Source organism: Saccopteryx bilineata, chromosome 4 (genome assembly GCF_036850765.1).
Source record: "Saccopteryx bilineata isolate mSacBil1 chromosome 4, mSacBil1_pri_phased_curated, whole genome shotgun sequence".
Taxonomy (NCBI): domain Eukaryota; kingdom Metazoa; phylum Chordata; class Mammalia; order Chiroptera; family Emballonuridae; genus Saccopteryx; species Saccopteryx bilineata.
The window spans coordinates 78717672-78728096 of NC_089493.1; the positions used below are offsets into that span (position 1 = coordinate 78717672).

At 42.2% G+C, this 10425-nt stretch overlaps 2 pseudogenes; one reads left to right on the forward strand and one right to left on the reverse strand.

Annotated features, from left to right (window-relative positions):
* Positions 1-200: 200 nt before the first annotated feature.
* Positions 201-748, reverse strand: LOC136335464 (heterogeneous nuclear ribonucleoprotein D-like pseudogene; annotated as a pseudogene).
* A 716-nt stretch (positions 749-1464) lies between these two features.
* Positions 1465-1960, forward strand: LOC136335465 (large ribosomal subunit protein eL21-like; annotated as a pseudogene).
* Positions 1961-10425: the final 8465 nt, after the last annotated feature.

Sequence of the window (10425 nt, forward strand, 5' to 3'; positions counted from 1 at the left end):
AGAAAGTTACAAAGTAATCATCTTAGATTAACAAAAGAACTGTCTTAATGTTGTCCTGCATAGTGGGTTACTTTAGCAATCTCCTATTTTCTCCAATATCCTCCTTTAATATGGCTGGTAATTGTTTTAGTGATTGTCATCCCCAGAGATGCCTTGCCATAAGGGTTCTGTTGGTCTGGGCCATGAACTCTAGTACCACTTCATTCACCAGCTGTAACTCCTCTTTATCCTTTTTGATCGTTACTCTTCCTGCCTATACACCTCTTTGGGTTGTGCAAATTTGATTTCACACTTCCCAGAACCAGTCTGATAATATCTGCTTTCTAACAATTTCTTTATCTGTGTATGTGATAAAACAAAACCCTCATTTTTTCCATTTTTGTTTGTATCCATGGGAAGTTCAATATTTTCCATCTCTCTAAAGGCTCCAAAATATTCTTTATTCTTCAGAAGTATTTAGCTTTAATCCACCCCCCCCAAAAAAAACCCATTTTTATAGGGGATTCTTTCCCTTTTAAAACTTTGACCCTTTGTAAGAGGGCAACATCAATTTGCCATCCAGTTTGTGTTCTTTCCGTTCCAAAACCTTATCAACACAAGCAGCATCTTTGAAAAGCACAAATCCAAATCCTCTTGGTCTTCCAGTCACTGGATCTTTTTAAATTGTGCAGTCTATAACTTCCCTCAAATCAAGGCAAATAGTCAGATCTTTCTTGCTTGTACCCTCGCTTAAGTCTTCAATAAACATTTTACTGTCATCTTGTTTCTTTATTTTTTAATATTTTATTGATTGATTTTTCAGGGTGGGGGGAAGAACAAGAAGTATCAACTCATGGTTGCTTCACTTTAGTTGTTCATTGCTTGCTTATCATATGTACCTTGATCAGGCAAGTCCAGGGTTTTGAACCAGCAACCTCAGCATTCTCAATCAACACTCTTGCCACTATACCACACAGGGGTCCCCAAACTTTTTACACAGGGGGCCAGTTCACTGTCCCTCAGACCATTGGAGGGCCGGACTATAAAAAAAACTATGAACAATCCCTATGCACACTGCACATATCTTATTTTAAAGTAAAAAAAAAAAAAGGGAACAAATACAATATTTAAAATAAAGAACAAGTAAATTTAAATCAACAAACTGACCAGTATTTCAATGGGAACTATGCTCCTCTCACTGACCACCAATGAAAGAGGTGCCCCTTCCGGAAGTGCGGCGGGGGCCGGATAAATGGCCTCAGGGGGCCGTAGTTTGGGGACCCCAGGAGGCCATCCTGCTGTTTCTTGTTGGTGTTGATCTTGGACCTCTCAGAGAATTCCTCTATGTCGCTGTATATGTTGAATACTCCATGGTGGGAGGGTTGTTGGCAGAAGGGTCCTGGCCGGAACTGCTGTAGAACATTGTATTGCACTGGATTTAAAATAGTGGCAGAACTTTTTGCCTGAACCACTATCTTCCAGTAATTCGCCAAAGTGCCTAACACAAAGAGAAAGAGTAGAGGTACCCGTTATATATTTTCTCTAGGCCTTTCAGAAAACATGGAGTTGTTCTTTTGGCCACAAATATGTGACTCTACAATAAAGGTGATATTGTAGACATCAAGGGAGTAGGCACTGTTTAACAAGGAATGCCCCACTATGTTCCCATGGCAAAACTAGAAGAGTCTACAATGTCACCTAGCTTGTGGTGGGCATTGTTGTGGAAAAACAAGTTAAGGGCAAGATTCTTGCCAAGAGAATTAATGTAAGTATTGAGCATATTAAGCATTCTAAGAGCCAAGATAGCTTCCTAAATTGCGTGAAGGAAAATAATCAGAAAAAGATGGAAGCCAAAGAGAAAGGTACATCCTGGATTCAACTGAAACATCAGCCTTCTCCATCCAGATAAGCACACTTTGTGAGAGCCCATGAAGAGAAGCATGAACTGGTGGAAGCCATTCCCTATGAATCCGTGGCATGATAAGTGTGAAAACATAAAAGACATGTGCACTGTTATAAATAAATAAATAAATAAATAAATAAATAAATAAATAAATAGTGGCAGAAGAGCATCACTCTTTTTTTTCCTTATTTTTAAATTTAGAAATTAAATTTAATGGGGTGACATTGATAAATAAGAGTACATAGGTTTCAGGTGAACATCTCTATAGTATTTGAACTGTTGATTACATTGTGTGCCCATCACCCAAAGTCAAATCATTTTCTTCCTTTTTTTTTTTCTTTCTTTTTTTTTTTTTTTCTGAAGCTGAAAACGGGGAGAGACAGTCAGACAGACTCCCGCATGCGCCCAACCGGGATCCACCCGGCACGCCCACCAGGGGCGATGCTCTGCCCACCAGGGGGCGATGCTCTGCCCCTCCGGGGCATCGCTCTGCCGCGACCAGAGCCACTCCAGCGCCGGGGGCATCTTTGCTCCAATGGAGCCTTGGCTGCGGGAGGGGAAGAGAGAGACAGAGAGGAAGGAGGGGGTGGGGTGAAGAAGCAAATGGGCGCTTCTCCTATGTGCCCTGGCCAGGAATCGAACCTGGGTCCCCTGCATGCCAGGCCGACGCTCTACCGCTGAGCCAACTGGCCAGGGCTTTTTTTTCTTTTTGTGACAGAGACAGAGAGAGTCAGAGAGAGGGACAGATAGGGACAGAAAGACAGGAAGGGAGAGAGATGAGAAGCATCAGTTTTTCGTTGTGCACCTTAGTGTTCATTGATTGCTTTCTCATATGTGCCTTGACGGGGGGGGCAGGGAGGGCTACAACACAGCAAGTGACCCCTTGCTCAAGCCAGCGACCTTGGGCTCAAGCTTGTGACCTCGGGATCTCGAACCTGGGTCATCCGTGTCCCAGTCCAACGCTCTATCCACTGTGCAACCACCTGGTCAGGCCAAATCATTTTCTATCACCATATATTTGTCCCTCTTTACTCCCCTCCTCCCCGTCCCCACCCTTTTCCTTGCATTGCTATACTTTTTTTTTTTTTGTATTTTTCTGAAGCTGGAAACAGAGAGAGACAGTCAGACAGACTCCCGCATGCGCCCAACCGGGATCCACCCGGCACGCCCACCAGGGGGCGACGCTCTGCCCATCCGGGGCGTCGCTATGCCGCCACCAGAGCCACTCTAGACATCCCCAGCGCCCGGGCCATCTTTGCTCCAATGGAGCCTTGGCTGCAGGAGGGGAAGAGAGAGACTGAGAGGAAGGAGAGGGGGAGGGGTAGAAAAGCAGATGGGTGCTTCTCCTGTGTGCCCTGGCCGGGAATCGAACCCGGGACTTCTGCACGCCAGGCCGACGCTCTACCACTGAGCCAACCGGCCAGGGCCTGCATTGCTATTCTTATTGAGAGCTAAACAATCCAAACTTTGGCCATTGACTTTTGTCACAGCTCCAGTAGTCTTCGGTAGACTCTGTCCTTTCTTCTTTTGTGTGTGTGTGTGTGTGTGTGTGTGTGTGTGAGAGAGAGAGAGAGAGAGAGAGAGAGAGAGAGAGAGAGGAGAAAAGGGAGAGAAACGAGGACCATCAACTCATAGTTGCATCACTTTAGTTGTTCATGTTCATGTTTGGTTCATTGATTGCTTCTCATATATGCTTTAATGAGTGTGTGTGTGAAGGGGGTTCTAGACAAGCCAGTGACCTCTTGCTCAAGCCAGTGACCTTGAGATCATGTTGATGGTCCTATGCTCAAGCTGGAGACCCCACCCATGCTCAAGCTGGTGAGCCCACGCTCAAGCCAGTGACCTCGAGGTTTCGAAACTGGAACCTCAGCGTCCCAAGTTGACGATCTATTCACTGTGCCACCACTGGTTAAAGTGATAGCTTTCTTTATTTCTGATGTGACAAGAGAAGTTCTAGGTTTATCTTGAACATTTCCCACGTCATTCTCCCCTCCCCCCAAGGATTTCTGGTTCCTTTAGTATGAAATACTATTTAGAGATTATAATCTTGGTGCTCATTGCTTTTGGGTTGGTCATTGATTTTAGGCCTTTTAAAAACTGTATACTTTCGACCTGACCTGTGGTGGCGCAGTGGATAAAGCGTCAACCTGGAAATGCTGAGGTTGCCGGTTCGAAACCCTGGGCTTGCCTGGTCAAGGCACATATGGGAATTGATGCTTCCAGCTCCTCCCCACCTTCTCTCTCTGTCTCTCTCTCCTCTCTCCTCTCTCTCCCTCCCTCTCTCTCTCTCTCTCTCTCTCTCCCTTTCTCTCTCCTCTCTAAAATGAATAAAAAAAATTAAAAAAAAAACTGTATACTTTCACCTGATCGGGCAGTGGTGCAGTGGATAGAGCGTTGGGCTGGGACACTTAGGACCCAAGTTCAAAACCCTGAGGTCACTGGCTTGAGTATGGGCTCATCCAACTTGAGTGTGGGGTCACTGGCTTGAGCATGGGCTCATCCAACTTGAGTGTGGGCTCATCCAACTTGAGCGTGGGATCACTGGCTTGAGCATGGGATCATGGACATGACCCCAGGGTCAGAGGCTTGAAGCCCAAGGTCTCTGGCTTGAGCCCAAGGTTGCTGGCTTGAGCAAGGGGTCATTTGCTCTGCTGTAGCCCTCAATCAAGGCACATATGAGAAAGCAATCATTGAACAACTAAGGTGTCACAACAAAGAATTGATGCTTCTCATCTCTCTCCCTTCCTGTGTGTCTGTCCCCATCTGTCCCTCTCTCTGACTCTCTCTCTCTCTGTCAAAAAAAAAAAAAAAAAAGTTGTATACTTTCAATTCAAATTCAGGACCACAGAGTACTTACTTAGCCTTACTGAAAATTTACATCTGTATATACTAGCTCCCATAACACATACTGCTACCTTGACTACACCAACATAATTATCCATTTGCTTTATTCATATACTCATATACTCACAGTCAGAATAATAATATGAATACTAACACCAATAATAAGAGTACTGAAAATAAAAAGGATTTTTTTTAGATGTTTTTCAGAGGGACTATTTATTCCATTAGGAATAGTCAAATTTACTGACTTTAAAGTCACTTGAAATAATTCTTCTGTTTGATTAAACCACCAATTTCATATACAGTAATTTGTTTTATTTTACTTCCAAATTTTAAGAATTCTTTGTTTTGTTTTATAATTATATATATTTATATGGTTCCAAAATCAAATTCACAAAATGAAATATATTTGGCACTCCAGCTTCTCTCCTGTTCCATTCTGTTGTCTCTCCCCCCACAGGTAACTATGCTTTTTATTTTTTAGATTTTTTGTTTGTTTGGCTTAGGGTTTTTTTTTGTTTGTTTGTATTTTTCTGAAGTTGGAAACGGGGAAGCAGTCAGACAGACTCCCGCATGCGCCCAATCAGGCGCATGCACACCAGGGGGCGATGCTCTGCCCATCTGGGGCATCGCTCTGCCGCAATCAGAGCCATTCTAGAGCCTGAGGCAGAGGCCACAGAGCCATCCTCAGCACCTGGGCCAACTTTGCTCCAGTGGAGCCTTGGCTGCGGGAGGGGAAGATAGACAGAGAGGAAGGAGAGGGGGAGGGGTGGAGAAGCAGATGGGTACTTCTACTGTGTGCCCTGGCCGGGAATCAAACCCGGGACTCCCGCATGCCAGGCCGACGCTCTATCACTGAGCTAACCGGCCAGGGCCTTAGTTAGTTTTTGATATACATATTTTATTTATACCCTTCTACCCCTGCCTTTCTTACATAAGCAGTAACATATCCCACACACTATTCTGGCTTTGTTTTTACAACTTTACTTCAGTGGATACTGAAGATCACTCCTTGTCAGTATGTAGATAGAGATATTACTCATTCCTTTTGAACAACTGCATAGTACTCTACGATGTGGGTTTTCATAGTTTATATTAGTCTCTTACTACTGTCACATTGGTTGTTTTCAAAAGCTTTGCTATCACAAAATGTGCATACACATTTTTTTATTTTTGCCAGTATATGTTTGCAATAGGTTCCTATAAGTGGAATTGCTGAGTCAGAAAGCAAATGCTTACACAATTAAGATAAATATTCCCAAAGTCTCCCCTATAGGATCCATGATTGACTTTTGCATTCCCATGCCAGTTTCTCCACAGCCTCATCAACAGATCATCTTGAAAACTTTTGCATTTGTAAAATGCAATGATAGGTGAGAATGGCAACTCAGTTATAATTTGCTATTCTCTTGTTATAAATTAAGTTTATTTAAATTAAAATACACTCTGTATTTTAACCAAGCTAATTTTCTTCTCCTTTACTCCTTTGAATGATTTTCACCATGATCCACATGGTAAAATTTCAGAGGATCCAGAAAGCCCTCTTTAAGTTCCATTATATCCAATTCATTTTTTTTTAAATTTGGAATTTAGTGCCTGAAGAAATAAAAGGAATAGTTTAGAAAGGAAATTGGGAGTTACCAGTCATCTTTGCAACTTTGGTTATATCTAATAACAGCAATGGCTTTCACTTGTTATGTACTAGGAACTGATGGTTTTTCACATATTATCTCATTTAACCTTCCCAAGAATCCATCAAGTAGGTACTATTATATTACTTTCTATACTTTATTAGCTAAAGACAAGCCCTATCTCACCTCCTGAACTTGGGGGGTGGAGTTAGAGAAAAATAAGATAAAGATGAGCCTGTGGAAAAAGCCAATACAGATTGCTGATATCCTGTTCCATGACCCCTACCTATTTTTAGGTATTCTATAGAAAGTCTTCCATCCAGCAAAGATTTTGAAGTAAATCCTCATTAACCAAGATAAAATTTGATGTCCTACAAAAGCTAAGATTCAGAAAACATGTTTACATTGGTGGGACATAAAAACGAGACTAAGAGACATGGACAAGAGTGTGGTGGTTACGGGGGGCGGGGGGAGGGAAGGAGGGAGAGGGGAAGGGGTGGGGGAGGGACACAAAGAAAACTAGATAGAAGGTGACAGAGGGCCTGACCTGTGGTGGCGCAGTGGATAAAGCGTCGACCTGGAAATGCTGAGGTCGCCGGTTCAAAACCCCGGGCTTGCCTGGTCAAGGCACATATGGGAGTTGATGCTTCCAGCTCCTCCCCCCTGTCTCTCTCTCTCCCTCCTCTCTAAAATGAATGAATAAATAAATAAATAAATAAATAAAAAAAAAAAAAAAAAAAAAGAAGGTGACAGAGGACAATCTGACTTTGGGTGATGGGTATGCAACAGAATTGAATGACAAGATAACCTGGACATGTTTTCTTTGAATATATGTACCCTGATTTATTGAGGTCACCCCATTAAAATAAAAATTTATTTATAAAAAAAAAAGAAAACGTGTTACAAAAATTTTATTAGCATCTACTGATCAAAGGTAGCATTGTTGCCATCTTGAGGTAAACTGATTTTTAAAAATCTTTTATTGATTTTATTTGTTTAAACTTTTTTTTTAATTTTATTATTATTATTATTATTTTTTGCATTTTTCTGAAGCTGGAAACAGGGAGAGACAGTCAGACAGACTCCCGCATGCACCCGACTGGGATCCACCCGGCACGCCCACCATGGGGTGATGCTCTGCCCACCAGGGGGCGATGCTCTGCCCCTCCGGGGCGTCGCCATGTTGCGACCAGAGCCACTCTAGCGCCTGAGGCAGAGGCCACAGAGCCATCCCCAGCGCCCGGGCCATCTTTGCTCCAATGGAGCCCCGGCTGAGGGAGGGGAAGAGAGAGACAGAGAGGAAGGCGCGGGGAAGGGGTGGAGAAGCAAATGGGCGCTTCTCCTGTGTGCCCTGGCCAGGAATCGAACCCAGGTCCTCCTCATGCTAGGCCGACGCTCTACCGCTGAACCAACCAGCCAGGGCTGTTTAAACTTTTTTTTTGTTCGATTATTGCCTCCAACGTTGTTTTTCTTTTTAAAACATCACTGATGGATTTGGTTATTTTTTAGATTTTATTTATTAATTTTTATTAGAGAGAGAGGAGATAGAGAGAACATGGGGAGGAGCAGAAAGCATCAACTCCCATATGTGCCTTGACCAGGCAAGCCTGGGATTTTGAACCGGCGACCTCAGCATTCTAGGTTGATGCTTTATCTACTGTGCCACCACAGGTCAGGCCTTTTTATTGATTTTAGAGAGAGGGAGAAACATCAATTTGTTGTTTCACTTATTTATGCCTTCATTGGTTGATTCTTTTCTCTTTCTTTCTTTCTTTCTTTCTTTCTTTTTCTTTTTTTCTTTTTTACAGAGACAGAGAGAGTCAGAGATAGGGATAGACAGAGACAGACAGACAGGAACGAAGAGATGAGAAGCATCAATCATTAGTTTTTCGTTGCACATTGCGACACCTTAGTTGTTCATTGATTGCTTTCTCATATGTGCCTTGACCACGGGCCTTCAGCAGACCGAGTAACCCCTTGCTCGAGCCAGCAACCTTGGGTCCAAGATGATGAGATTTTGCTCAAACCAGATGAGCCCGCGGTCAAGCTGGCGACCTCGGGGTCTCAAACCTGGGTCCTTGGCATCCCAGTCCGACGCTCTATCCACTGTGCCACTGCCTGGTCAGGCCATTGGTTGATTCTTGTATGTGCCCTGACCAGGGATCAAACCCACAACCTTGGCATAATGGAATAACACTTTAATGAAGTGAGCAGCCCAGCCAGGACCTGAGGTAAACTGATTTTTGGTAAGTGTATTCAGACCACTGAAATGTAATCTCACTTCAACTTTTAGAAAATAAATAGGCTTCATTTTTACTAGCCTTCCATAGTCTCAAATAAGTCTATAGTTAGTCTCCCAGGAAAAGTTCATAAACTGATAATGGGACTCTTTGGCTCTTAACATATCCTAATGGAAATCTTTCCCTACAAACATGAGAAGGCATTTCCAAAAGGTGAGGGGAAAATTTAACTTGGGAATGAGAAAAAGGAAAAAAAAGGCAAAATTCAAAGAACTCTAGAATGTGATCTGCTTATCTCTAATGTGAATTTTTTAAAAAGTAAAATTAATTACATGTGTATTCCCAAAATTGTGGAACTTTTAATGTAAATTCATATGCTTTAGACATCTCAGGAAATTCCACAATAATTAGTTTCATTAATATCTTAACTCTATCATATTTAACATGTCAAGAAACCCTTTGGGTTTTCCTATTCCTCAGACTATTTTTCTGACTTTATTAAGATTTGAGAGGATAACGGGTTGGTCTGGCAAAGTCAAAGATCAGAGGAAGGAGTAAAATACAAAAAATGTTAGAAAGACCAGACAGCATCTCAGTTCCTCCAGAACAGTCCTCACCAAGTGGCATTATTACGTTGGAAGTGAAGTTACAAATTTCACACTTCAAGAAGTAGAAAGACAAACCAGAGTTACTTTTTTTGTTGTTCCTTAGTATCCACATATCTAAAATCTGACTTTCAAAAAATTTATCAGCACTTACTGACTCGAGCATAATCCTAAGGCTCAACTACCTCAAGCTTTGTGGGTCAGATAGCCTGAATGTCTATACTTTAACTGTGTTAAGTTAAATAGAGAATGTTCTTATCATAGAATTCAGACAAGGTTCACAAAATTTTAAAAGATTAGTTTTATTTTGAAAAAGATTCTATATATATATACACACACATATATATCACCCTTATATATTATACATAATAGTTTATATATAGGGTGGGGCAAAAGTAGGTTTACAGTTGTGAGTATGCAAAACAATTTATTATATTATTTTCCATATGAATAACTGTAATCTACATTTGCCCCACCCTGTATATGAACTATTACAGAAAATCACATGAAGAAAAAGCATAGTAATATGTTGAAACCAAGGCTAGACCTAAACAGACTTTGACGAAATACAACTTAACTGTTAGGAAATGTTTAACATGATATGACTACTGTTCTATAGCCCATTTGCAAAAGTCAGCAAAGTAGGTTTCAAAACATCCCTGGTTGTTTTAGAAGTATAATTTTGGGCAATGATCCTGTTTTCTTATAAACAACTACATACTTTACTCATTCACTGTGTTAAGGTCTTCTTGTGTTGTGATGGCTACAGGACAAGTGAACCCCAGTGATATAAAAAATACAACAGTATAAAAAAAAACTGATGCAGCCTGGCCAGGCGGTGGCACAGTGGATGGAGCGTCGGACTGGGATGCAGAGGGCCCGGGTTCGAGACCCCGGGGTCGCCTGCTTGAGCACGGGCTCATCTGGTTTGAGCAAAAATCCCACCAGCTTGAACCCGGGGTTGCTAGCTCCGGCAGGGGTTGCTCAGTCTGCTGAAGGCCCGCGGTCGAGGCACATATGAGAGGGCGGTCAATGAACAACTGAGGTGTTGCAGCGCGCAATGAAAAACTGATGATTGATGCTTCTCATTTCTTTCCGTTCCTGTCTGTCTGTCCCTATCTATCCCTCTCTCTGACTCACTCTCTGTCTCTGTAAAAAACAAACAAACAAACAAAAAAAAACTGATGCATACATTTTAAAGCAAAAGAGAACACTAAATTGAA